Below are 27,527 nucleotides of genomic sequence, written 5' to 3'. Positions count from 1 at the left end.
CATTACCTGACAATGTAGACAATCATCACACATATTTTATAAGCATTTGCACTGAATGTAAAGCATGTCTAGTTCAATGACATAGATATTACATTGCCTGAAGGCATTTTATCTGTCTCTAAGTTCTTTGAAATGCTGGTTATGTGGCTGTAACTTTTAACTTGCTAAATAATGAAATTAAAATAAGATACTGTGGTCCAAGACCACTTTAGCATAGTTCTATGCCACAGTAAAATCTACAGCAAAATAGAACAAGAGCAGAGATAGCAGATGATCAGATCAGGTCCCAAAACCAGCTCCTTCCTGAAAAAAAAGCATAACTTTAGAATTACTTTACTAAAAGCCTTTGCTGCATTGTCTGTAGAATGGGCAGATATTTTGTCCCTGTAAACTTTAAAGTTACATTGTGAGATGCATGATGTCCAGACACCAAAAGGTAGTTTGTGGAGATTTTTGCTTTCACAGTTAAATGTATGGTGACAAAGCTCAGGTCCCACTAGCTCCAAAATTCATCTAATTCTTGGAAAGAACCACCAGCAATTCATCAGCATCACTTAAAAAGTTTCATCAACTTTTTCTCCTATTAAAGCCAGGTGCAGCAAATTTCCCAAGAAATAACTTCATATCCCTACCTTGGCTAGTAGAACAGTTACATTCAAACTACTAGAAAGTAATCACACTAATAGTTACTAACCCTTTCACTACAAGCTTATGTAGAATTTTAAACAATCACACAACAGACTTTTTTTTTTAGTGGTGGGATTCATTGGTTTCCACGGCAATTTAAATTACCCACAAAGTGTAGTGATAGAGTCCATGGACATTTCTGACCTGTTATATTCTAACCTGTACGAGGAACTATTTTTAAAATGCTTTATGAAGATGAAAAAAAATAAAAATAAAACTTACAAAATTGAAATTTCTACAGACTCCAATCTTATTTCAGTCAACATGAATTATTTTATTTTCTCAGCTATGACAGAAAATCTAGCACCTGCCCTAAGAGGAGCCCCCAATCCAATTTTGGCATCTCTGTGATTGAATCGGGATAAATAACTGCTAGGCAGGTTCTAGTAAGCTTTCTACTGCTCCATCTGCTGGATAAGCCTCCTACTCCTGCACCCAGCGGTAACCTCTAAAAAGTAACATGAACTAATTCAGCAGGTGGCTTCAAAAGACTCGAGCACGTTGCTTGAAAAACTTACTGCGACTTTTGAATTTTTGTTTCACTAAGAGGTCCTGCCTCGCCTTGAAAAATCAATTCATTAACTAAGAACCCGGAACGTCGCTAAAATCCTGAGGTCAGGGAGACAATGCTTCACAGGAGGTGAAATATTTCAAACAAAAAGGAACCGTGCTATTCACTGCAGGTTTGCGCACGGTTCCAACCACACTCATGCTGACGTTCATCTCCCAGGTCCTACAGCCGTGCACCTTATCTAGAAATGCAAATGCGAGCCTCAAACTTTCCAGGAGATTTTCCAAGCAGTGTATCAGGCAGCACAGACACATCACAAAGGGAATAATGCCTCTCCAGACATGATTTACCAAGCGACCAGGAGCCCTCGGCTGTTCCCTCCGCAGCAGCTTTGCAGACAGCTGTCCTGCTCCTTGGAGTCGCCGCACTTTTGCTGCTTCTAGTCACACGCGGGACGGCGGACACCTGCCGCCCCCCGCGAGGCCGCTGTCCCCGCCGGCGCCGTGTCCACTCCGCGGCCACACCGCGGCTGCAGCTGCGAAGAAAGGGTTACTCCGCTCTTGGAGTCAAGTGGCTGCAAACTTCCCCTGCAGGTGCCTTTTCCTGCAAACTTGCGGGTCCTTCCGTGCAGAAGGACCTGGGAAAAGAGCAGCAGCAGCAGCACAGGAAGCACCACCATAAAGGACACCGCGCAAGGTAGGACCTGCCACTTATTCTAAAGCGCGATCTCCAGCCCGATGGGAAGCGCAGCTTCCAGCGGATCCACCCCCCGCCCCACCGGCTCCCCTTGGCCCGCGGCACCCACGTTGCCAGGGAGGGCGGCTGCCGCTGCAACCCGCTCCAGCGAGGTGGAGGCAAAGTTTGACAGATGGTGACCACTCCTGGAAAGGGAAGAAACTAGGCAGCCGAGAATGACGCGAGGTGGCGCGGGCAGCAGCAGCGGTGCGCGCAAGGGCCACGTACCTTTCTGCAGTGGCCAGGCGCGGAGGCAGAGGAGGGCGCGTCGCTGGAGGTGGCGGGGCGCGAGGCCAGCCCTGGCCGCCGGCGCCCTCCCGGGCTGAGCGCAGCCGCCGCCGCCCGCCGCCGCCCGGGCGCAGGGCCGAGCGGCCGCCGCTGCGCCAAGGGCGCTGGGCAGCGCCAGTCACTTTGGCCCCGGGAAGTTGGGCAGCCTCCGCCGCGGCCTCGGCAACCGGCGAGAGCAACACGTTTAGTTTGAACTTTCCAGCTCCAGTCCCAGCAAATACACACGCACGCACACACGCGCGCGCGCCAGGACAACCTCTCAGCGGCGAGCGGGGGCTCTCTGGCCGCGTCTTTCTCTCTCCCTCGCTCTTATTGGCGCGGAGGTTATTGTTTTATTTATTTATTTCCTCCTCCTCCTCGCTCCAGCCCCCCTCCCCGCGCCTGCCTCCCTCCCTCTCCCTCCACCGCCACCCCCAAATCCGTGGAGCTGCAGCGCGGCGGGGCTACGCGCGCCCGGCGGAGGGAGGCTGCGGCGGGCCGGGGAGGGTGCGCGCGGGCGGGGGCGCAGGGACGGCCGCCTGGGGGTGGGGTGGGGGAGCCGGGGAGCCGGGGCGGGGCGCAGGGAGCAGGGAGAGGATACCCAGCCGCCTCCGAGGGCGAGGGCACTAGTCAGTGGAGAGTGGAGGAGACGGGCAGGCGCGCCCGGCCTCCTGGACTGTGTGCGCGCAGCGGCCCCGCGGCTGCAGCCGGGGAGATGCGGGGCGAAGGCCGCGTGCGCACCCGCCAAGGTCCTGCGCCCGGGACCCGCCGTCTCTGCGCTTCCCCGGCCCCGCGTCCTCTCCAGCCTCCCCTGTCCCTCGGGGCCGCTGCGCTGCGCGCCGGCACCGTTTAGCCTCCGGGGACGCGAGTTTGCGGGGTTCGGAATGGTGGCTTAAGTGCCCTGCAGTTAGGCTTCCCCGCTCCGCACCCCGCCTCTCCCTCCGGCGACTCCCGGGCCGAGCTGCCGTGCGCCCCCGGCGCTTCCGAGCGCCGCGGCTGCGCGGGCGGCGCGCCCAGAGCAGAGGAGCTGGTGCCTGCGGACCGCGGCCTCCAGCGCAGTCGGGGACGCACACGCGCCGCTCCAAAGCCGCCCACGAGAGCCGGAGCTCAAGGTATTGGCTGCTGCCATTCGCCCCCAAAATGAGCTCGCCAACGTCCGTGGACCGAGGTGCCACCGCCTTTCAGTTACAGTCACCAGGTCCCCAAACCTGCAGGAGGGATGACCTTACGCGGCCGCCCTCCCCGCACCCAGCGCCACCGGGCAGCTGGGCTGCACAGAGCCCAGGTCTGATTCCCTGCAAGCCTCCTTCCAATTGCATCTTTCCTGACCCCACTTTGGAGCAGCTTTTCCAACGCAAATCCTTTGCAGGCTTCCCGTTAGGTAAAGCGGTGTTGGTTTTGTGCGTGTGTTTGTTTGCATTTTATTAAAAGGGTGATGCTACCAGTCGCCAAAAGGGATCTACCCAAAGGACGCCCGTCATTCTAGAATAGATCTAGATAAACGAACACAGCCAGTAAAATAAGCATCGTCTCAAAGACCGGAGTGGAAACCTCACCACTTGGACTTGACAACACAATTCCTTTCCTCAGCGATGTGCCCTCCACAGTCCCAACAGCCTTGAGTATTTTTTTTTTTCCTTTCCAATGGGACTTAAGGTAGAGAAACCCTGTGAGTTGTGTGTCTATCTTTCGCTTTCATAATGTGCACTTCGATTTTTTTTTTTTGGTGCTGTCTTTTCTGTGCAAAAACATCTTCCAGTTTCTCCAAGATGTATCCATTCATACCCATTCTTTAACGTTTCAGAAATGTCTTGTAAGTGTACATTAGTCCTTTAAAAACCGGTATTTTACATACTTAACATGTGCAATGGCATCTGGAACAAGCCCCCCAGAGGTCAGGCGAGGAACAGGTGAGGTCCTGCAGTGAAAGTGGGAAAAAACATTCATCCTTCCAACCTGCCCTTGCTGTCTTGCTCCAGCTTTCATGCACAGCTTTCTTGCTCATTTCCAAGAAGGCAACGGGGGAGCCATGCCCTCTCCCCTCGCCACAAGCCCTGATTAGCCGGTAGAATTCAAGACCCTCTGCTGATGGAGGAATCTAGACGAGCCCCCAAAGCAGAAGTGTCTACTGGCCAGCTGAGTGACATGCTGGTTTCCATGGCGTCAGTGCCACAGAGGTGCAAGACTTTTCCTTTAAACCTGAAAGGACCACCTGTCATTGTAAACCCAGCATGTTGGGTTGGCAGCTTGCTTCTCCAGAACTCACCCGGGGCCCAGAGTCCAGCGCTTCCAGCTGGACTCTATGCTGACCTGGATTCTTAGGCTGTGTTTTGCACAAAACTCCCTCTGGGTATATATGTTCTGTCTTTCCCCCTATAGTATGAAATACAGTTGAAATGGCAATTGTCCCCAAAATCTTGCTCAGGGAGTTCAGCCATTCCTGGAGAGCCCCTCTCCATGTCCGCCACCCACACACTTGTCTCCACTGCATCCCACTCCGACTCCCCAGAGTCCAGTAAGACCAGTGCTCGCTGGGAGCTACAGAGCACCAGGGCCACAGTCACCATCACTAAGAAGGCAACTGCCATGGTCCAGGATAATAGCTGAGAAAAGGTTAAGCCAGGAATGGGCATGAATCATCATCACAAAGTCTAGAAAACCTGAAAGTGTCTGTTATCTGTGAACTTCAAGGTTGCAGGGATTGTGGTTCCATGTGTACCCACAGCTGACACCTCACTCATGGTCATGGGTGGGCTGAACTAAACTGACAGCACCTCAAATGGGCAACTGAGGTATTTGCTAACAGCCATTGAAGCAGAGATAATCTAACTTTAAGTACCAGATATTAAAGAATAATAGTGTGTTAAGAGATACGTGAGAAATAATCCCCAAAGCTACTGTTTTATACTAATGCACACACACACGGAATTGGTTAAATTTAATTTTTTTTTAATTCTTAATTTCTTACTGTGAGCAAGGGGAATGATAGGAGTTGGGAACGGATAAAAGGGAAAAGGGAGAAGAAAGAAAATGATAGATGGGGTAGAGAAGGAAGCCAGGCTGGTGGCAGAGGTTAGCCTAAGAAGAAGGTGGGGGCACGGAGACAGGGGAGTTACTAGAACTTTCTCTGTTCTCGCCTAGAACATCAGTGACCCTCAGAAGCTCCTTAAGTCTCTGCTTAAGACCCAGAATTTATGGAGCCGTGCCTAGATGGTGCGTTGCTTAATCACCACTGAGACAAGAGCCTGAGGCCAGGTCAATTATTCTCACTCCCACAATAAGAAAATCACTTTTCTCACTATTTCAGAAAAGGTGACCCACATCATAATTTTATTTGGGGAAAAAAAAAAAAAGTCCATTTTTTTTTTTTTAAACATGTGAGTGCACACTGACAAACCACACAGACTTTCTTTTTCAGAATCCCTTTTCATAATTTGCCATCAAATATCTATTGTGTGTATGTGTGTGCATGTGTGTGTGTGCATGGGGGTGTATGGGCCAGATTCACTGCAGCAGATGACCATCTAGATTATAGATGAAGAAACTGAAGTTCAGATTGAAAAAGACTGCTTTGTCCCCAGTGGTGAAAACATGTAAGCATTGTGATATTGAGAACTAAGGGCTATTACTAAACCATTTAAAATTTCAATGTGACTATCAACAATCACTTAAAAGTGCATCCTGAATGTTTAGCCTGTCTCCTCTCTTGCTTTTCAAATGCTTCAGCATTTGAAATTATTGTTTCTATCAATAATACCCCTCAGCTAATATATTTAAATTGGATGCATATTTGCCAGTTTTAGAGTGAAAAGTCTCTAACTCGCCACACTTAAGTTTCCTATGCTCTCTTCACCTGTCAAAATGGAGAACAAAGGTGTTTTTTTAAAGTTTTATTTACTTATGCATTCAAGAGCTGAGGTGCAGGCCAGAGGTGGGGGGTGTGAGAGGATTCACCAGAGACAGAGTGGGGAGCAGAACAGGCAGATTGACTGAAATACACTGCTGAGGGGAGCAGCGGGGAGACAGGAGAGGTCTGAATCAAACTCATTTCTCAGTGACTGCAGATAGCTTCTTAGTGCTGAGACGTAACCCCTTGAACCATCAGGGATGCCATAGAAAAAATGTTTTTCCTCCACCAATCCATCCCCTAGTCTGAGCCTATGAAGGTCAGCTCCTGCATGGACCCATCCTTACTGTCAGGGTGCTGGACCACACCCCCCCAGACTCATCTTCAGCAGTCCCTTCCTTCCTGCCTGTCTCACACACTGACCTCACTTAATTCTTCCTTCCTGAGTTTCTTCTTCCATCCTTGGGACCCTTGCAAAAGTTGTTCCCTCTGCTCAGACCACATGCTGTCTTCCAACAATCCACCTGCTAACTTCATCATCGTCAAGCCCCACACAGTCAGCTTTGAGGATGAAGACATTTGTCATTGACTCTGGGAGCCTCCAATTGCTCTCCTGGCTCCCTAGACTTTTCTGGTGTCTGGACACAGGGCAAGTTGTGGTTCCCTACATCTGAGATGGTGAATGGATTTTCTTCAGGGCTGGAATATGAATTCCATGAGAGGAATTTCCATTCTTGCTCGAGCAGGAAGCAGGCTCCTGTCCACTGTAGTGGTCACGGTAGTGATCAAAAGCAGAAACGTATACAATGAACGTACGACAGAAAAATCAGTACCATTCAGGAAGCCCATTGTCTGCAGACTGGACGGTGGCGTACTGCACAATAGGGGCATGGCAGGTTATAAAGAGACAAACTATTTAATTTTAGCCCAGTTGATTCTGTTGTCGCCATTCTTATTTTCATGCCCAGTATTCTTCAAAATCTTATGATAGCTGCAAAAATAAAATACACTATTTTCATTGAAACTCGAGAGTGAGGAAAGTATTTTTAGAAATTGCAAAATGACCTAGAAAATGATACAGAAAGGAGATAAAATTTTAGCCTTTGGACATTCTAAATAAATATCATTGTGAGATGTTTGTTTTTCTTTTCATTTTCCCTAATTAAGGAAAATATTCAGCTATGTTCTGTATTAATTATAGGGTGCTTGATACGAAGTTGGGAGTGTGTTGGGAAAAGTTACATTATTAATCCAGAGTATATAAGTTAGGAAGAAAAGAGTTGTTTCAATGAAATTTAGGAATTCATATAAAATGATTTATTAGGAGTTAACTATTACATTATCATAGGAGTTACAAAAAAAGGGAAAAATTCATAGGAACCTTCTAAAATCAGAGGATCCTTGAACATGACCAGCCTGTGAAAGACACCTTTTAAGATCGGAAATTTTGGGAGAGGTGAGTAGAAGAAGAGGCATCTAGGATGAGGTCAAACTGCAAAAGCAAGTAGCGGCGTAAATGGTCTATGAAATTAGGGTTACAGTAGAAGGGAAATTGATGCTGTACATTTCTACTTGTCTTAGATATCTGCCTTTTAAAATGTGATTTTGTGTGACTATTGTAGCTGGGAATAATCTGACATCCAACATGAGTAAAAACTTCAAGTTTTAAGCATTTATGATATTCTTAGTTTCACAGGTTAGGGAGTTGCTGTATTTGTTTCTGCGAGGACACCTAAGAAAGTCTTCTGTGCTCAAAAACAACTCACAAATAGATAAGTTCATGAGTGTTTAACATAAAAGGAGAGATTGCTCTGTTTTGAAAATGTTATTTAATTTTTCTCTTTTGTGCATGGAATCCTACACATACATTTGAAATAGAAATAGCAAAAGGGTATTGAAAGCTTGCTTCATTGTTTTATTTGATGGCACACCCATATGTGCACACATACATAGATACAATACATTTTATATATGTAATTCACCAAAACACAAAGGCCATCTCAAAATGTGCCTCCTCAGTGATAGGGGGACCCAACTGGCTGCTACTAATTTGCAGGCTCTAACCAGTGTCTTTTCAAAAGGGGTCTTTCTTCATGCTTTAGGCATAATTTTTCCAAATACTCTTAATATTTATTCCCAGTAGAACTATTTTCAGACTAAACTTTTGAAGTCTGAGGATGAGAGGGGAGAAGTTAAATCCAGCAAAGAAGTGGACTATTGCAAATGGATCCAGTAATAACAGGGAATCCCCAGGGACAGGGAGGTTCTGGGTTCCCTGCCTGACCCAAGGAAGGGTGGAGCAGAGTAGGGAGGGGCACTAGAGGACACTGGAGGAAGGGAAGAAGGAGGAGACCTGGAGGAGGCACAGGGAGCAGAGAGACATGTGAAAAAGCTGTGCTTGCTTCTGGGCCTTAGACTTGGCACCAGGGACTTGGGGGACACGGAAGGAGACCTTGAAACACACAGGTGACAGCCCCATGGGATGCTCTTTTGATTTTGATTTTGATTTTGCTCTTTTCCTTTGAAAGGTGCCTGGCCCCTTCTGCCCCTTGCCTGAGGACCTCATGAAGAAGGTGCCTTAGACTTGGGGCAGGCTTTTAGGCCTCCTCGGCCCTGCTTTGGGCCAGTCCTGTTTGGCTGGGCATTTATCCACATGGGGATGGGTAGCTCTGGGTGCTTAATTGGAAACTATTTTAACTATAGCCTTTCTCTCCTATTGATTGCACACTCATTACATGAAAGCTCCTCTCCATTAAAGGTCTTACGCACTAGAGTATGTTTGTCTTGATGCGGCGGATGGCAGAACCCATTTAGTACAGGAAGGTTTGGAGGTCCGAGGGTGCCCCTCACCATGCCTTGTAATGATCCTTGCCACCTACCGCCCAAATGGATATTTCAACTAGTAACTAAAGTCCATTTAACTCATCCTGCAAGAAGTTGAGAGGAAAGAGAAGCAGATAATTTTATTTTACTCACTATGAAGAAAAGTAGCACTGGGCCTCCCTGGTAGCACAGGGATTAAGTTTCAGCACTACGAAGCTGTCACTCGCCTCTGCAGCACGAGTTCATCCCTGGTCAGGGAGCTACCCACATGGCGCAACAGACCTCTCCTGCCTCACCCACTGCTCCCCTCAGCAGTGTTTTTCAGTAGATCTGCCTGTTCTGCTCCCCCCTCTGTCTCTGGTGAATCCTCTCACACCCCGCACCTCTGGCCTGACACCCGGCTCTTGTATGCATAATAAATCTTTAAAAAAAAAAGATTTCTCTTTTGATAATGATCTTATAGGTGTGAAGTACAATCTCATTGTGATTTTGATTTGCATTTCCCTTTTTCATGTGCTTTTTGGCTATTCTTACAATGGTTGCCTATTCTTATAACTAATAGAAAAATACATATTCAAGACCTTTGCCCATATTTAATTTTATATTGTTGTTGAGTTATAGGAGTTAATTATGTATTTTATATATTAACACATTTCATATATGTGATATGCAAATATTTTCTCCTTTCTGCAGTCTGCCTTTTCAGTCTGTTTTTAGTGTCTTTTGATGCACAAAATATTTTAATTTTTATATAATCCAATCTATTTTTTTATTTTAGATGCAACATATATTTTAAAATAAGAAGTAACTTATAACTATGGTGAATTAAATATCCAAATATTAAATACAGAAGGTCAGTGTGACTAAACGTTCATTTGGCCCCAGGTCCAATACATCTCAGGACAAACTGTTCCCTGCCTTTTCTCCACCATGAATTGTGAAACATAAAAAGTCCTTTGAGTTCTCTATTATCACAAGTAGGAAAAATTATATAGGAAAGATTCTGCAGGAGGAGTTCTACATTGTGAAGTAAATAGTCACATATTAATGTAAGGCCACAATTCTCTTTGTATTTTCAGAAAAAAGTAAGAAATAAAATTCAGGTGTATGCTTGCAGTTTTCTTTTCTTTTCTTTTTTTCTGTCAATGTGATTATTCTTGAGATAGAAAATGGTCCTATTTCTTGATGGAATCACAATTGAAAATAGTGCCCCAGGGGAGTTGCCCCAGGAGGTGATACCCCAGTGAAGCAGGTAGCTAAGTCGGTAAAACCAATTTTGTATATACCGTTGTGCTTAAGGCTGTCTCTAACCCAAAGAAATCAAGTTTCCTTGTTATATAAGGGAAATCACAAATCAAGAAGTCTTCAAATGTCCTGAAAGCTCACAGAAAGTTTGAGAAATTAATAGATTTATTAGATTTCTTTCCAGATGTCAGCATATGGCAATCTAAAAAAGATTGCTTTTATTTTAACCACTAGTGACTGTATGTAGATTTACCTCGCTGAAGAGAGCAGACCCATCTCCCATTGTGGCACAACTCTGCACCCCCGCTTTCACCAAATGAAAACTATAAACTAGGTTTTAATGTACATTTTCTTCTTTGTTGTGTTCCCCATTGTCAAACACTGAGACCTTCTTTTATAAATGGTTGGATCAATGGTTGACTTTGTTTTGAAGCTTGTATTTAAGAAGGTATTTTAAAAGAATGAAGTTCATGCTCTTAACATCCTTAGAAATTAGTCCTCAAAGACCAATGTGCCACACGTCAGTCTAGCAGAGGCTGACATGTAATAACAAAGACTAAGAAAGTTGCTTGTAAACCACTTTGAGTCAAAGTGGTTTACTTTCTCAACAGATGAGAACAGAGGGTTATTTTTTTTTTATAAAATGAAATTCAACTTTATAAAGCTATCTGAACCTTTTTAACTGCCTTCTTTAAACTCTCATAGTAATATCTTTCATGTGAATTTCATTAAGTTTCAAGGTCATTTAGGAGAACATGGTAAGCATATCAATGACCAAAGTGCTTTGCATTTAATGCAGGTGTTTGCCTATCAAGTGCATATGAGTTAAGATAAAAAAATTATTTCTTTTCTCATCTGTTATAACTTTTTCGTTGGAAAAAGAGTCCACTTTACCAAATAGCCCCTCACTCTTTATTAACTAAGAGTATGTCTGCATTTAATATATACCTTTAATTCTCTATAATTATTTTTACTTTACTAAATTAAAAGAGAATAGAAATATTTTATTATTCATTTAACTTTATTTTTTAATTAAATCTGAATGTCCAGGATTATCCTAATTTTGAGAGAGAAATATATTACATTAACTCTAGATTGTACTTGGGCATCAGAGGATAATTTTATAAATATATTAAGATCACAGAAATTCAGATTTGTAGATATTATGTTTTTGTAACATATACCCATAATTTTCATTAAGACTAATGTTCAAAGCAGAGGAAATTATATGAAAAGTAAAGTACTATTTTCCTATTTTAATTTCTGAAATATAGTCACTTATAAATATGTTCACTACTAGTCTAAATATTTCATTTAATCACTTAAAAATGATACTGTAATAAGACTTAACAGTACAAATTGGTGTGCAGTAATGTAGACTGAAATTCTGTAATGTTAGTCCTGTCAAGATATAAAATTTTTAAGCTTGTGAATTTCGGATGTTATTTACTGATACAAATTACTGGAATTTCAATGATTATCATTAAAACAGGTGTTCTTTAAGTAAGTAAACAATTAGTGTTGCCAATGGATTTGTAAAAATGTGCTATATGAGCTTATTAATTGATGGACCTTGCTGATGATTATTACTTAAGATGTACAATTTTGAAAACACATTGCTAGTAGAAGAAAATCTCTCCACTGAAGAAACAATTTCTTTGTGTCAAAATAATAAACAATACAAAAAATGTATTTTGCATTGAGATTACCTGATGTAATCTCCAAGACAAAAGGGTAGCCATGGGGAAATCTTGATTATTCAGAATACTCCAGAATAGCTGTACATAATTAAATAAATTTTGATTGAAAGTTGGCATAGCTCTTGTTTCAGTCATTAATATACTCTAAATGTGTTAGAATGGTTAAAATTTCCTACTAAGGAAGTTATAGTAAACATTCTCACCAAGGTAATTTTGAGTTATTTTTTTGTTCTGTGTCATAAGAAAGACTTGAGATATAAAGACAAATAAGTGCTAGTCTGCGATCTATTGGTATCTCATATTTAAATATCCATCAAAATATTGAACTTGGGCCTCCCTGATGGTGCAGGAGGTTGAGCGCCACTACGAAGCTGTCCACAGCCTCTGCAACACAGGTTCGATCTGGCCTACAGGGGAGAAACCCACATGGCGCAGCAGACCTCTCCTGTTTCGCCCCCTGCTCCCCTCAACAGTGTATTTCTGTCAGTCTGCCTGTTCTGCTCCCCACTCTGTCTCTGGTGAATCCTCTCACCCTCCCACGCATCTGGCCTGTACCCCAGTTCTTGTATAAATAAATAAATCTTTGAAAAAAACAAAACAAAACTGAACTTGACTATGCATCATACACTAGCAAAATAAAAAGGTTAAAACTTGTTATCCTTTGACAATCTAATAGGTAAAAATGTTCATACATTTATAATGTGTATTTTCTTTTTTTGTTTGTTTGTTTGTGGGACCCTCTCCGTGGCTGTGAAATGAACCGGCGCTGCAGATGCTGCGGGCAGCCTCGCAGCTCAGCATTTAACCGTTGCGCCACCAGGGGAGGCCCCTATACTGTGTATTTTCATTTTTATTGTTCATTTTCTAGTAGATGTTGGTCTCTGTTTTTAGTTATATAGGTTTGCCATATAGTTTTTTTTTATTTTTAAAAATTTCAAACATCTCTCTTTTCACTTATCAATTCTAAATATAATTGCATGCATAGAAGATTTTTCTTTCTTGTGGCATTTTATATAAATCTCCCACATTTGCTACTACCACATTTATAGGTTCATTTATTTTATATTTAAATATTTAGTTATCATGGCATAAGTGTTAACATGGATCCAACTTTCTTTTCTCTAGAATTTTCTTATTGACTTAAACATTAATTATTTTACAAATTTTGCCTTTTTCTTCATTTCTAGTTGATTTAGTTGATCTGTATTCCTATTTATAATTCATTATTTCCCACTTTAACTATTATTTTGTCATTACCTAATATTATAACTTACTGTACTACCTAAAAGAAATACTGTATCTCCAATACTAATTCCAAATGGTTCATTTATTTAAACATGCTAGAATTAATGTATAGCTAGATAAAATAAAATCTGGGGTAGTTTTTGGATCCAAAGATGAAAATGGTGTGTTGCTTCTTTCCCTGAGGATTGAGCAAACACATGATTCAAATTAGACACTGAGGCAAAGCCTGGTAATTGGCATGTTCTTGGAAGAACTTCTAAGGCAGAGACTTTCAAAACCCCACAGAGATCATTATTGGCCCCATGATGGTTTGCTGAGTTTCTCTATTTTTAAGACAACAAGATTTAGTGGAATCTATGGACTGATTACTGTGTTGGCTTGAGGCTGAACGTGTTCAGAGATCAGAGGCAGAGTAGCTTCCTCCAGCTGTACCAAAAACATTCTGATGTCTTGCCTATTTCTACATCACTTTCTATCCCCTTGTGACTGCAACCCTAAATGGCAATGAAATCTACACCTAAACCCCGATGCCCTGGGAAATTGGCCACTTGATGGAGAGAGTCCATTCATTTCCTATTGCTACTATAACAAACAAACAAACAAACAAAAAATAGTGACAAAATAATATAAATGTATTTCCTTTTATTTCTGAAAGTCAGAAGTTTGCAATAGGCCTTATGGGATTAAAATGAATAATTCATCTAAACTGCATTCATCCTGGAGATTCTAGGGTATAATTTGTTTCCTTGCTCTTTCCCTTGACTCATTCCTTGACTCAGGGCCACTTTACTCTTTTCAAAGCCATTCATATAGTCTCTCTCTCTCTCTCTCTCTCTCTCTCTCTCTCTCTCTCTCTTCTCTCTCTCTCTCTCTCTTCTACTTCTGTCCTCTCACAGCTCATCTCCTTCTCTCTGACAGTTTCTATTTATTCCTCTAACTGGGAATCCTGCACCCAGTTCACAGAACCCTTGGGTAATCATTAGGCCCTGGTAGGTATTTGGGATCCTGTCCACATTTCAAGATCTTTCCAAATATAATCACACATGCAAAATCCCTTCTGCTATATAAGTAACCATATTCACATGTAGTTGGTATTAGGATGAGGACATCTTTATGGTCATTCCTTAGCTGACCAGAGTCCTAAAGGACAACAGGGATAAGTCAAGAGTCCAAAACACATTCCTGTTGACACACAGCTCATAGGGTTGAGATTAAAATAAAATAGGAGCACCTGGCCAATCTTGAGGAGCAGTGCATATGCACACACAAACACATATGTGTGAGTGCTCACAAAACACTTCCAATTAAACATAAGTAGAATATTGGAGAAAAAAGATTATTGTATCTGAGGTCAAATTTAAGCCTTGGAAGTTCTAGCCCACAATCAAAGGTGATGGAAACACTGAGTAATAAAACATTTATAATAAAGAGACCACAGGGCAGATCCAGGAACTCGTGATAAAAATGATAGGCAGTGCAAAAAGATAAAATGGAACAGATGGAAGAATGGCAATAATTGAATAATAGGAGATAATTCATCTGTGATGAAAAAAGGCTCATTGAGTTCCAGGCTGTATTGATGAGAAAAGACATACACTTGGCACATCCTGTCAACCTCTTGGATGATGAGGACAAAGAGAAAAATAACAGAAGCACAAGATATCAGTACAGATTCCTAACAAAGGAAAAACACACTGCATTTGGGGTTCTCTTCTGCAACATTAGAAGCAAGAGAACAGTGAAATAGCATCTAGAAACATATGAAACTGAGAAGCCAGAAGCTCCTATGCCAAGTCAAGATAGTAGTCCTATATCAGAGAGAAAGAAAAAAAAAATTATAGTTTAATAGACACATTCCTTTAGACAACAACTCCTACACACACTCAAAATATGTCTTTAAGATATTTTAGTCTCAAGAAGTTTTGAGCCTATATGCTTAATTGAAAATATTTAATTGGGGGGCTCCCTGGTGGTGCAGGAAGTTGAGCGCTGCGCTGTGAAGCTGTCCGCAGCATATGGTAGCATGGGTTTGATCCCAGCCGGCCAGGGAGAAACCCACATGGCGCAGCAGACCTCTCCTGTCTTGCCCGCTGCTCCCCTAAGCAGTATATTTGTAAGTCTGCCTGCTCTGTTCCCCATTCTGACTCTGGTGAATCCTCTCACCCCCTCATCTCTGGCCTGTACCCCAATTCTTGTATAAAAATAAATAAATCTTTAAAAAATAAAAAAAAGTAAAAGTAGACTGAAAAATTGAAGCTTTATGCAATAATCCTAAAGAAATAATGAAAGAAGATCACTATTTTTTTAAAGAAAATTAAAAATCTAACAAAGGCAATGAAAGAAGTTATAAAATTACCCTGAAAGAAGGAAGAAAAACACACAGAATGATCCCAGCATAAGTTGAACAAGAATAAACAAACAGCAGGATGGAAAAGCTAATTGTGTTATGTGTAAATGGGTTAGATGGCAGAGCTAGAAGATACAGAATGCCAGTTTAAAAGCAAATTTGGGGTTAAAACACTCAACATTTTAAGACACAGATTATCACCAAAATGACTTACAGATATAAAATAATCCCAACCAAATTACCAGCAGACATTTTACAGAAATTGGTAAATGCGTAGATGATGGGATGGAAATGCTAAGGGTTGAGAGGGTAAAAACAGCTTTGAAAAGACAGAAAGAACAGAAAATCCATGTTGGAAAGTTTCATGGACTGAATTTTGAATTATAGTCCCTCAAATCCATGTTGAAGCCCTAAATACCTATGTAACTGTTTGAGGAGTTTGAACCTTTAAGGGGGATAATTAAGGCTTAATGAGGTTGTAAGATGGATCCATGGCCCAATATTACTGATGTCCTTATAAAAAGAGGTAGAAAACATCAGGGATAACATCCCTCACTCATGAACTTCCATGGTCCAAATTTTGGGTTACTGGTTCCTAATAAATTGGAGATATGCTTGAGATGAGTTCATATTCATGAGAGAAAATACCCACCTCAGGATAACTTGTAACAGTAACAATAGTGATGGAGGCAGGGAGAGAGGTTAAAACAGGTATATTTTAGCCACTGTTTGGAATGGTTCCTTATTCATATATCTCTGGGGTAGCTGGTGAAAGTAGAAAGAAGCTACAGGGTAGTATTTCCTTTGAGTGGAGACAGGTAAATATGCTATAGAAAAAATATTTTTAGGTGAGCAGTACAGCAATTAAGCAGGGTAGGGATTTAGCATCTTATTTACTTTTCCAACAAATTGTTCACACATTTCTCTGGCAACTAGACTTAAGTGGTTGGTATTATGAAGGCTCATTGAGCATAGAAGTACCTTAATTAGGACCTTACAAGACTTAACATCAACTAGAATAACTATAATGAAACGATGAGGCTGAATACATGGTATAGCAGAATAACTGAAAGAACAGGACTGAGCAGTTCAGGGATAAAGAGAGACTACAAACAATGGCCCATTTGCTGATTTTTCCAAAACTGAGCATATTTTCAGAATATGGCACTTCCTTTTGAACACTGGAAAATTCCTGGGCAAAGTGCAGCAATTTGGTCATATAAACCAAGCAATTCTTACAGTATTCTGTGTATGGCTAACAAAATGAAGATGTCCTTATGGCCCTAAAATGTTATAAGATCCAAAGTAGGAAAAACAATAAGTTAACCATCCAGAGGCAATCAGTAGGTGGAATACTGACTTCCCAATTGATGGGGTGGCTTCCTCTAAGAATATGTAATAAATATTTTGTCAGGATTTATATTAATTAAATATGTCTGACAACCTAATTTTCTTTTTTTAAAAAATATGCATTTTGAAAACCGAATGTAGGAACAGCAGTGACTCAATATAAATCATTCTTTGGTCTTTGAAAGCAGAAATTCTTGGGTGATAGCCCAACAAAGGATGGGTCTATTAAAAGAAATAGTTTTCCAGTTTCCTGGAAGAATGTTTGCTGAAGTGATGTTCTATCAAAAAATCCTTCCTCAAACCTTTCAAACCTTGGTCTGCATAAAAATTCTGAATACCTTACTGTCTTGGAGCAATCAACATTTTTCACAACAGATGGACAGACATCAAATAAACACACACATTCTATCTATATCAAGGGATTGAGATGTTTGTGGTCTCCCATAATTAGGAGGGAAAAGTTGCAAATGAAGTGGCAAGAAATAAAATGACACAATAGTGATCATGACTTCGTGCCCCCATATCTGACAATGCACGAAGAGTACTTTTTTTTAATTTAAGTACTTGTGGTCACTCATGGGTGTCACCCACCCCTGGAATATGGCAGGGCTATTGAGATAATATGATTCAAATATTCTTCAACTTTCCTATCTACAGTACTGGACTTACATCATAAAGGTCTGTCCAATACCTACTGAACTTCAGCAAGAACATACACTCTTAAAAAAAAAAAAAAAAAAAAAAAAGAACATACACTCTTTTTCAGGCCAAGACCTCTATGAATGAAATGCCTAGAAAAAAAAAATACAACAACAACTAAAAGTTCTTGATCTTTCCAGAAGCAGAATGTCCTTTAACTAGTGTAAAGCTGGGTATTACAAAACCTGGAGAAATCCTTAGGGGCATCTTATCACATTTGCAGAGAGAGATGTGCAAGGGCTTTTCATTCATATTTCCTTTTTCACTTCCTTCCATCCTCCCCAAAATATCACCTGAGTAAGACATTTCTAGGTAGGAACACACCATTTTGTAAGACTGCAAAAGAGAGGATAATTGCATGGAATCAATTCTAGTAGACTTGGAGGCATAGGGTAAGATGTTTTGCTAGTTCTCTTTACAGTGTTTCTGCATTCCTTGTGAATAAGTGTTTGTGGATCATCTACTGACAGTGATAGGAGCAGTAAGTGTTTGATGTTGTATAAGTGGAAATATGTGTGAAATATTTATTGTGCATGACAGTGCAATTTGCTAAAATGAGCATTGGACACTGTGTCATAGGGGGGATGTAGAAATGGTGAGCAATCTTGAATTCATAGTGGCGCCAACTTGCCAAGTTAGATAATTTTCTCTAGTTGTATTCAGCTGCACAGAAGGAGAAAAAAAAAATCAGAAGAACAGAAAAAAAATAAATAATCAACCTTCTAATTTAATTCAGAAAGTGGAAGAAGAAAGGACAGAGGAGAAAAATAGTAGGAGAAAATGTAAGTATAAAGATGGTTAAAAATATTGTGTGTGGTTAGTTTGCCAAGTAAGCTAGAAGGATACAGAACATGGCACTAAATTTAGTTAAATGGGAAATGAAACATTTGGTTCCATTTGGGTACTAGGAAATGGAACATTTGGACCCTGAAATTAAGGAAATAAAGGAATTTGGTTATAAAATTCTGGAAGGCAAAAGAAAAGCATGTAGAAATAGGGAGGGATAGGAAGCTAATCAGAATCAAGGGAGTTATGGAACATTATGAAATGATAGTTTTCTACAGAACAATATACTGCTAGCATAATTTAAGAGTATGTGGGGGGGTTAGAGGCAATGGGAGGATATTAATGACCAATTTTAGACGTCAATAATGGAGCCCAATGGAGTTAGCTTGAATAGGAAAAGATGATTTGATGAACCAGGGAACTGTATCTGGGTCCTATGCAACTAGGAAACAGAGCTTGGGAGAGCATAATTAGAAGCCAATGTCATTGCTAGGATCACAGTCCATGTTCAGAGGCTCTGATGCTAGTGGCTGGTGAAGCTCAAACTAATCTTCCATGATCAAGTTGTCTTGAATAACTGAATGCCTCAGTGACGGTGATTGCTCTGGACCCCAAGTCCCTTGTGTGAAGATGATCATTCTTCATTGAAGACTAACATGGGTGTCTCTATGCAGAGAAACAGGCGCATGCAGAATCCTCACTTCACAGAACTCTTCCAATTTTTCAGCTCCTACTGATAACGTTACATTGGGTGCTAGAATCGTGAACCTACTATGTCGACCTCAAGGTTGTGTATAGTTGATTCTTAATAAGTGGGAAAAGAGGTGAGAATTATGATGAGCCTTCAACTGAGTCAACTGGAGAGAAGTCCCTGCACCTTTTGCTTTGTGGTTTGTTAGCCAGATAACAGTGAACACGAGACTCAGTGGAGTGGACGTGCTTTGTCAGCACCTGATGGGTACAGGTGGGGCAGGTATGTCCACACCTTTCCCTTCTCTTCTTTCAGGTGGAAAATGAAGAAATCTAAATATCAAGAGTCAGTTATATATCTAAACATGAGATTAAATCATAACAAATTTCAAATTAATATTATTTTAATATTCATTTAATAGGACTAAATGTCTGTCATCTTAGGTTAGGCAATTGTTTCCCAGATATGACACAAACATGTAAGATGCAAAAGGAAAATAGATACATTAGATATAATCAAACTAAAAGGTTTGGTGCTTTAAAGAACAGCAGCAAGAAAGTAAAACAGTCCACAAAATGGAATGAAAAATGTGCACCTCATACATCTGATAAGTAACTTATGTCCAGAATATATGAAGGAGTTTTAAAATTAAAAAGTAACAAATAATGTACATTTTAAATGGGCAGAAGGTTTGAACAGACAGTTCTCCAAAGAGGAAACATGATGGGCAGTTGGTGCAAGAAATGTTGCTCAACATCATTAGTCTCAGGAAATAAATTTGCCACTGCAAGGAAATGCCACTTCCCATTCCCTAGAGCAGCTAAAATTAAAGACAGACAACAACAAGTATTAGCAAGATATGTGGAGAAAGTGTAAACTGGGGAAACCACTGTGGGAAACAGTTTAGCAATTCTTCAAATGTTAAAACATAAAGTTTACATGGGCTGTGATAATTTTACTCTGAGTTTATAAAGAGAAAAATATATATGTCCACATACAAACATTCAGAGCAGCACCATACATAATAATCAGAAAGGTGGAAATAACCCCAATATCCATGGAAAATTAGATGTGGTACATTCATGCAATAAGACATTGCTTGGCCATAAAATGGAATGACCCTATTGATATCTGCTATAACATGATGCACCTTGAGTCCACATTTGACATACTTGCATGGATGGTTTATGTATTACTGCAGTCTGGTCCTTCTGTCATGAAGAAGGATTGATATGCTAAAGCAACATGGGAATGATGCTGTTCAGGAAATGGGTCCAGGTTGGCATATCATGATGAATGTCCCACCCACAAAATACTAAACATATTTAGAGTTTGGAACACACAGCACATGACACGGTTCCTTCCTTATTACTATGGAAAGGGACACTTCTAAAGAGGGAGAGATACACTGCAATGTTCAGGCACAGCCACTACTGACACTGCTAATGGGACACATTTTGGAGGCAGGATAGTGGGGCCTATGCTTTGTCTGCCCAACCACTCCTCCTGCACAACAGGAGAGCTGCTGCCTGGATATGATACCCTCCGGTGTTACCTGGGACACAGTCAAGTTCAGCCTTGAACTAGTTCTGGACCTGATTCTCCAGTCAAGCTGGCAAGGGTTCTAGTTGCTATCCAAATTGAATGAATTTTGAGCTCAGATGGACTTTTTCCCCCACATTGATTCTACAATGCATCCTGTGTCAAAGCTTGGGATTTTTCCAACTATTTCATTCTTGGGAAAATGTGATCACCAAAATCCCTTGTGTTCCAGAGATGTGTGGCCATCAGGCCATTAAAAATATCCAAAATAATCTGCCATCTGCGAAGTAACTCTACTGTTTTCATGCATATTATTTCCTTAATGAGATTTCTTAAGGGATAGTGCATCCAAACATCAAATGCTACTGTGGCTAGAGAGTTTCTAGTATCAACCTACTTTTCTACAAATTCAGCTGTACCATATATTAGTTATATATCCTTGGGCAAGATATTTTACCTACTTTTAACTCCACTTTCTCATCTGAGAAATTGTGCAGTGCTAATAGTGGTTTATAGGAAGTTTATTATGGGGTTAAAGGAGTTAATTTAAAAATCATTGCCTACAACAAAGTAAGAAGTTAATAAATATTATCATGATAATTTACATACTACTAATACCTACATCTATTCTCCTAGGTGTGATTTTGGATCTTACTTCTAGGGTTTGGTATAAAACTTTCCCATTAACACTTCCCAAGTAGGACTCCCTATGTAATTCTTACTCAGTTCAAATAAATCAATTCACTGCTTCACTCAGGATGACCTTGCAAATCCTCACATGAAGTAAGAAGCAGAATGTGTCATTAGAAGGGAAGTAAGAGACGTTCTACTGAGACCCTGTATACAAATGATGTTCTGAGCCAAGGAAACACACAGAGCCCACCCGTGGGCGCTAGTCTTGTATAGAAACATGGATTCTATCTGGCTCAGGCAAGAGTCTTCAAGAGGCCAAGTCAAAAGGCATTAAAATAAGTCTGTTTCCCACTATGAGGTGGAATTTTGTGCTTTGGTGCTACTTGCAAGGGCACAGAAACAATGCTGTAGTCTAGAATCACCAAACAAAGCTTAAGAGAGATGTTAAAATAATGTAAAATGCCATGCTCCATATAACTTAATTTTACCCATATAGTTATCCCTATAGTTTAACTATTCTCTATCCCTTCCTAACACCACACCAGCATAATCCCCTACACATATCCACACATGCATACATATTTACTCACACGCCATGTCACAACACATAAAAAAATAGATATCCTCACATAAAATAGCCATTTCTAGATTATATTTATGTCTGTTTTATTTTGTTTGCTGTAAACTATGATATTTAAAAGCTACTGAAATTGGTGAATAGTTCTCTGTGCCTCAGAAAATGTGAGCTGCTTTTGTTCCAAACAGAACCAAAGCTTGCCGTGGTAAATTTAATAAATATAACCTTGATACTTGACTCTTTCGTCAGACATTTGCATTTCCTAAATCAACTGCAGTGAGTTCTCCTGATTATTTCTAAGAAACACTCTACTAATAAGATATATACACCTGTGGCGTTTTGCCCAGATGGCAAAAATAAAAAGAAGCTTAAAAAAAAGAAGGCTGGGAAGGAGTGATCGCTTTGTCACCAATAAATATTTATTAAAGACAAGTATTTTATGAAATTTAGAAAATTAAACTAGCCCCTGCTTTTGGGGCAGGGGGTTAATTAACAAATATTTGTAGGAATGTATGGATTGAAATGCTTTTAAATCTTATTTCATTAATATGTTTACCTTTCAAAATTAAGTTACAAAGAGTATCTCAATTTGTTGCTCATGGATCTGATCTCTCTTAGTTTAAAATTACATTATACTTAGGAAAGCTTCAAACTATCAGGTTAGCTTGTTTGGCAGATTGTTAGATTAATTCTTTAATTCACTGAAATATCTATTACCATTTTGAAAAGAATTGACTGTAATGAATTAGAGAGCTAATCTCAACAATTTATCACTCAAATGAGGTCATCACACTTACCAGAATATTCAAGACCACCAGCCCATTGTTAACATTTTCTTTATACAATAAATGTATTTTCTGTATCATCTTATTGTATTTTAATATATTTAAGATATAATAAAGAACTGTTCTATTAAGATAAAATTACCTATAATTATTTTTCTGTACTTTAATTGCATAGTTATTAAAATCTTGACAAAGTTAATACAATAGTATGATACATTGATAATAAAGAAAAGCAACATAACCATCTTTTAAAGTTTTAAGTACTAATTAGAAAATGTAGGAACAATCACAAACCAGGTATTTTTTTTTTTCCATTGCAGCTATGAACCAAGAAAATTAACAACAGTGTTAATATATTTTTAGCTCATGTTGGATATATTTAACTGAACTTTATTTATTTATTTATTTATTTATTTATTTGTTTGTTTATACAAGTGCTGGGTACAGGCCAGATTTGCGGGAGGGTGAGAGGATTCACCAGAGACAGAGCAGGGAGCAGAACAGGCAAACTGATGAAATACACTGCTGAGGGGAGCAGCGGGCATAGCAGGAGAGGTCTGTGCACCATGTGGGACCCTCGCAGGTGGCCGGGATCAAACCAGCACTACAGAGGCTGCAGGCAGCTTCACAACCCACCGCTCAACTGCTGTGCCACTGGCAAGGCCCTATTTAACTGAACTTTATTGACTTTTAAAATCCACACATATTAAAGTACATACAACTTAGAATTACTTTTGTGAATCTAAGAGATTTATGGATATAAATTAGGAGACTAAATCATTAAATGGTATTATTATACCATATTATATTATATATTATTATATTATTATACCATATTATATTATATATTATTATATTACCAGCCATTTACCATGAAGGGGATATGGTAAGACAAACATTAATATATATATAGGCCATTCTTGAACTACAGTCAAAACAAGACATTTCTATCCTTGTGTCTGGACTCTGCATTTATCATCAGGGAGGTTAGCTTGTTCTATCACTCTGTACTCAAGACTATACATTGATTTCTGCTATGATTTTAACCATTTACAATTTACCAATCACCACTAGAATTTTTTTTTTTTTTTGCAAATTCTGATATATGCATGTATGTAAGAATCATCCATGATAAAATGCCTGCATGAAATCCTGTAGGGCATACATAGCATTTTTGTGTTACAGCTATCATCCCTCTGTTATCCTTAGTTGTCTGTAGGCACACACTCCATCTGCCCCTGGGAATACGGACCTGCAGGTGAGTACCAGCCAGGGGTCAGACATTATCAAACCCTGCAGATGACCTTCAAGTTACTTCTCCAAATAAAATGTAATAGAGTGGAATTTATATATTTATTTTCCATTATGGTTTGTGAATCCTGTTTACAAAGGGAGAAAAAAAACTGTAAATATCCTAAATGCATTATTTTTTCCTTCTAAAAGCATGGTTCTTCTACTTTTCAATTTTAGGGGAGTCAATTATATATAAGATGTTGTAAAAGACTGTATAACCTTCAAATATTTGTTTCTTGCTGAGGTAACATTATATATGGTCATTCTTTTGAACTTAAATATAGAATTGTGATTTGCTTTGGCCAGTGAAAATATAAACACTAACGATATTTGTTGTTTTCTATTGCAGGACTGAGGGGTTCTGTCTCACCTATCCAATGTTATGATGGCAAAGAAGCAACATATGCAAGGCTGATTGTGTCTGTGTTCAAACAAAACTTTATTGACAAAAGAAAAAAAAATCAACCTGTAGAAAAGAGTTTGTAGACTCCTGGCTTAGAAACTGATATATTACGCTGGACAAGAGCAATCTACTTATACATTGGCAAAATACTTACAAAAAGTGTTGTCCCTAGCACTGGTAGAATTCCACAAACCTACTGGATAGTGAGGGACAAAATCTTATGGGAACTAGAAGAAAAAATGTTGTCTGTTGCTTGTTTTGACTGCACTTGGCAATTAAAATAAAAAGAAAGATCGGCAGAAGAACTAGCCTACTTTCAAGTAGATATTGAACAAGGAGAGAAATTCACAAAATTTCTATATCAAACTTCCGGAACAGTTGCTTTTAGACCCAATACAATAAGAGTTAGGATTTTTAAAAGGCTTTGTACAACACAGTCTCAAGGGAACTTTTTAACTGTGACAAAGTTCAGAACTAGAAATGGAGGCGTTGACACTTGCTACAGGTGGCTTTAAAGTCACTATAATCAAATTTAGAGAAAGAGGCATGGATGGAGACAAACATGTAAAAATAAGTAAAACAACAAATAAAAAAGAGAGATGCATCTGAACTATGACTTGGTTGGATTGTTCGTTTTGGTTACCTGTAAGCATGTGCACACACACATACACACATTCACAGACTCCTGAATGCAAACAGAACCCAAACTTCCTAATGTCCTGCAAGAACTTTATTGCCAAATAAACCATGAGCCTGGAATAAAATGTCTGTGGCTGTTACAAGTTGAAAACAACAACTGAAATCACAGTATTCCACAGGCAAAAATCAGGGTGTGAAAAATAAGATAATCTTGAAAGTGAGCATAGTAACAGACATACATGGAATTCACCCCTGATAAACAAAGAGGAAGAGGGAGAGGCAACACCATATGTTTTCGAAGCCATTAAATTGTATTCTGATGAACATAGAAAGTCCTATAGCTCCCTGATCCAACCAAATGGGGTTGTCTGCTAGTCATCTCTGAATGAACATGGGCAGAATTGATGCATGTAACTTCCCATCTTTCCAATAAAATGCCCCAAGATAATGCTTCATGGTTGGTGATGTATGTAGGCATACACGTATTTGATTGGATTGGAAGAACTCATAGGGTTCTGAGAGTCTTTGAGAAGTGACAATGCCACCATAATCAAAGAGCCTGAATTCTTCATATACTACCTGGAATTCAATAGGAGGATCTTAACAGGAACACTGGCATTGGATTTTGTTTTAGTGAGAAATGAAGGATATTGTGTTAAACATCTGATATTTTCTATCACTGATTATATCACTGAATGAGCAGACATTAAGTTGGCCACTATATTCTCCTCCATTAGGTACTAATGTCCTTATATAAGGCTCTCAATTTGAATGTGGGAGGGACCTGTGACTTATTTCTAATTAATTGAAAATGACAAAAGTGCTAGGATGTCATTTGTGTGATTGCATTATGTTCCATAAGCCATCATGATTAACAATATCACTATTAAAGGTATAATGGCAATGAAGAGAGGGTGCTCTCCTAACTAATGCCAGCAAGAAGCCAGGGCATCAACTCCTTTAATCACATGGAAGAAATTCTGCTAACATGCTGACTGAGCTTAAAAAAGGACAGTTCCCCTATCAAACTTTCATTGGAACTGATAACTGGGTGACCTCTTGATTGTAGCCACACAGTGGTTTAGCTAAACCACAAAACACAACTACCTCACTTTGAAATAATAAGTTTCATACTCAACAACAGAAAACTGATATAGTTAGCCTATCTTAACTATTGTAATATAAAATATTAATGAAAACAATTTAATGGAACAGATTTGAAGTACAAGAAATGACTCATATGGATGAGAAACTGGAATTCTAATTTTGGCACACAGTGAACAATGAATGGTTTTCAAAAAATTGCATTTTAAGAAAAACTCATGTTGATATTTGATATTGCAAAGAAAATAAATGTAGTAACAAGAAGGTTTAAGAATCACTGAAATATACGGATCTTCAGATTTAAGCAGAACAATGAATCCCAAATAGTACAAATAACAGAAAATCACACCTAAATAATTCAAAGTAAGACTACTGAACAAATAAAGAAAGAACTTAGAAGGAAAAGACAGATTACTTTACAGAGGAAAGAATATTACCCTGACAGTTCAAATCCAAACAACAACATTGGAAGGAAAGAGAGAGAACAAAGCATATTTTCACATTGCTGAGGGAAAATAATTGTTAATCTAAATTTATGAAAGCAGCTACAAATATACAATGAGAAAGAGGTGAAACGAAAACAATTCAAAGAGAAATGTACTAAGTGAACTTTCAATGGGTGAATTTTGGAAAAGAAAACTTAGTTATATGAAGAGAAACACAGAATAATGAATAAGCACACTGATAAGCACATGAGCACTTCAAACGAGTTTTGATTACAGGCATACCTTGTTCTATCAGGTGTTCCTTTATTGCACATCATAGATACTTTTTTTTTTTTATGAATTGAAATTCTGTGGCAACTCTTTGTCCAGCAAGTCTACTAACACCATTTTTCAATAGAATGTCCTCACTTCATGGGCCTCCCAGTTGGAGCAAGGGGTTAAGTTTCAGTCCTGTGAAGCTATCAGCATCCACTGCAGCACTGGTTTGATCCCCAGCCAGGGAGCTGACCCACATGGTGCAACAGACCTTTCCTGTCTCCCCGCTGCTCCCCTCAGCAGTGTATTTCAGTGAGTCTACCTGTTCTGCTCCCCACTCTGTCTCTGGTGAATTCTCTTACCCCCTCCACACCTTTGGCCTATACCCCAGTTTTATATGCATAAATAAATCTTTAAAAAATAAAAAAAAAATAAAGGCAGAGTATGATCTGCAACATTTTAGGTTAGCTACATATCAACCCTTTAAGAAGGCAAAAGAAGGAAATGAAACAGTTTTTCAAATCATTTCATTTATGCAGCCAGTAAAACTGGAACAAGGTAGACCCAAGCCTAATGTTGTCATCTGATGCAACTGAAACACAGGAATAGATTATCTCATGTATTTTTTTCTTTTTTCTTAAATGTAATATCAAAAAAAAAAAGTTTAAATTAGCAAAAGTAAGGCCAGTTTTACATGTGGGGGAAATTGGCTTGTGTCAGGGGTTGCAAACTCATGCCTTCAGGGGCCACATAGTTGTTTAACTGGGTATAGCAGACTATGTGGGCATTGCAGGGAATTACGAAAGCAGGCGTAGTCTTAACACGCCTCTTTGATTTTTTCATTTAATTTTATTTTATATATTTTACATCATTTTTTTTTCATTTTTGTACTATGTATTAATTGCCCATTAGAACTA

Source organism: Talpa occidentalis, unplaced genomic scaffold (assembly GCF_014898055.3).
Source record: "Talpa occidentalis isolate TD23 unplaced genomic scaffold, MPIMG_talOcc4v2.1 talOcc4.4, whole genome shotgun sequence".
NCBI lineage: Eukaryota > Metazoa > Chordata > Mammalia > Eulipotyphla > Talpidae > Talpa > Talpa occidentalis.
This window is presented reverse-complemented; position numbering follows the sequence as displayed.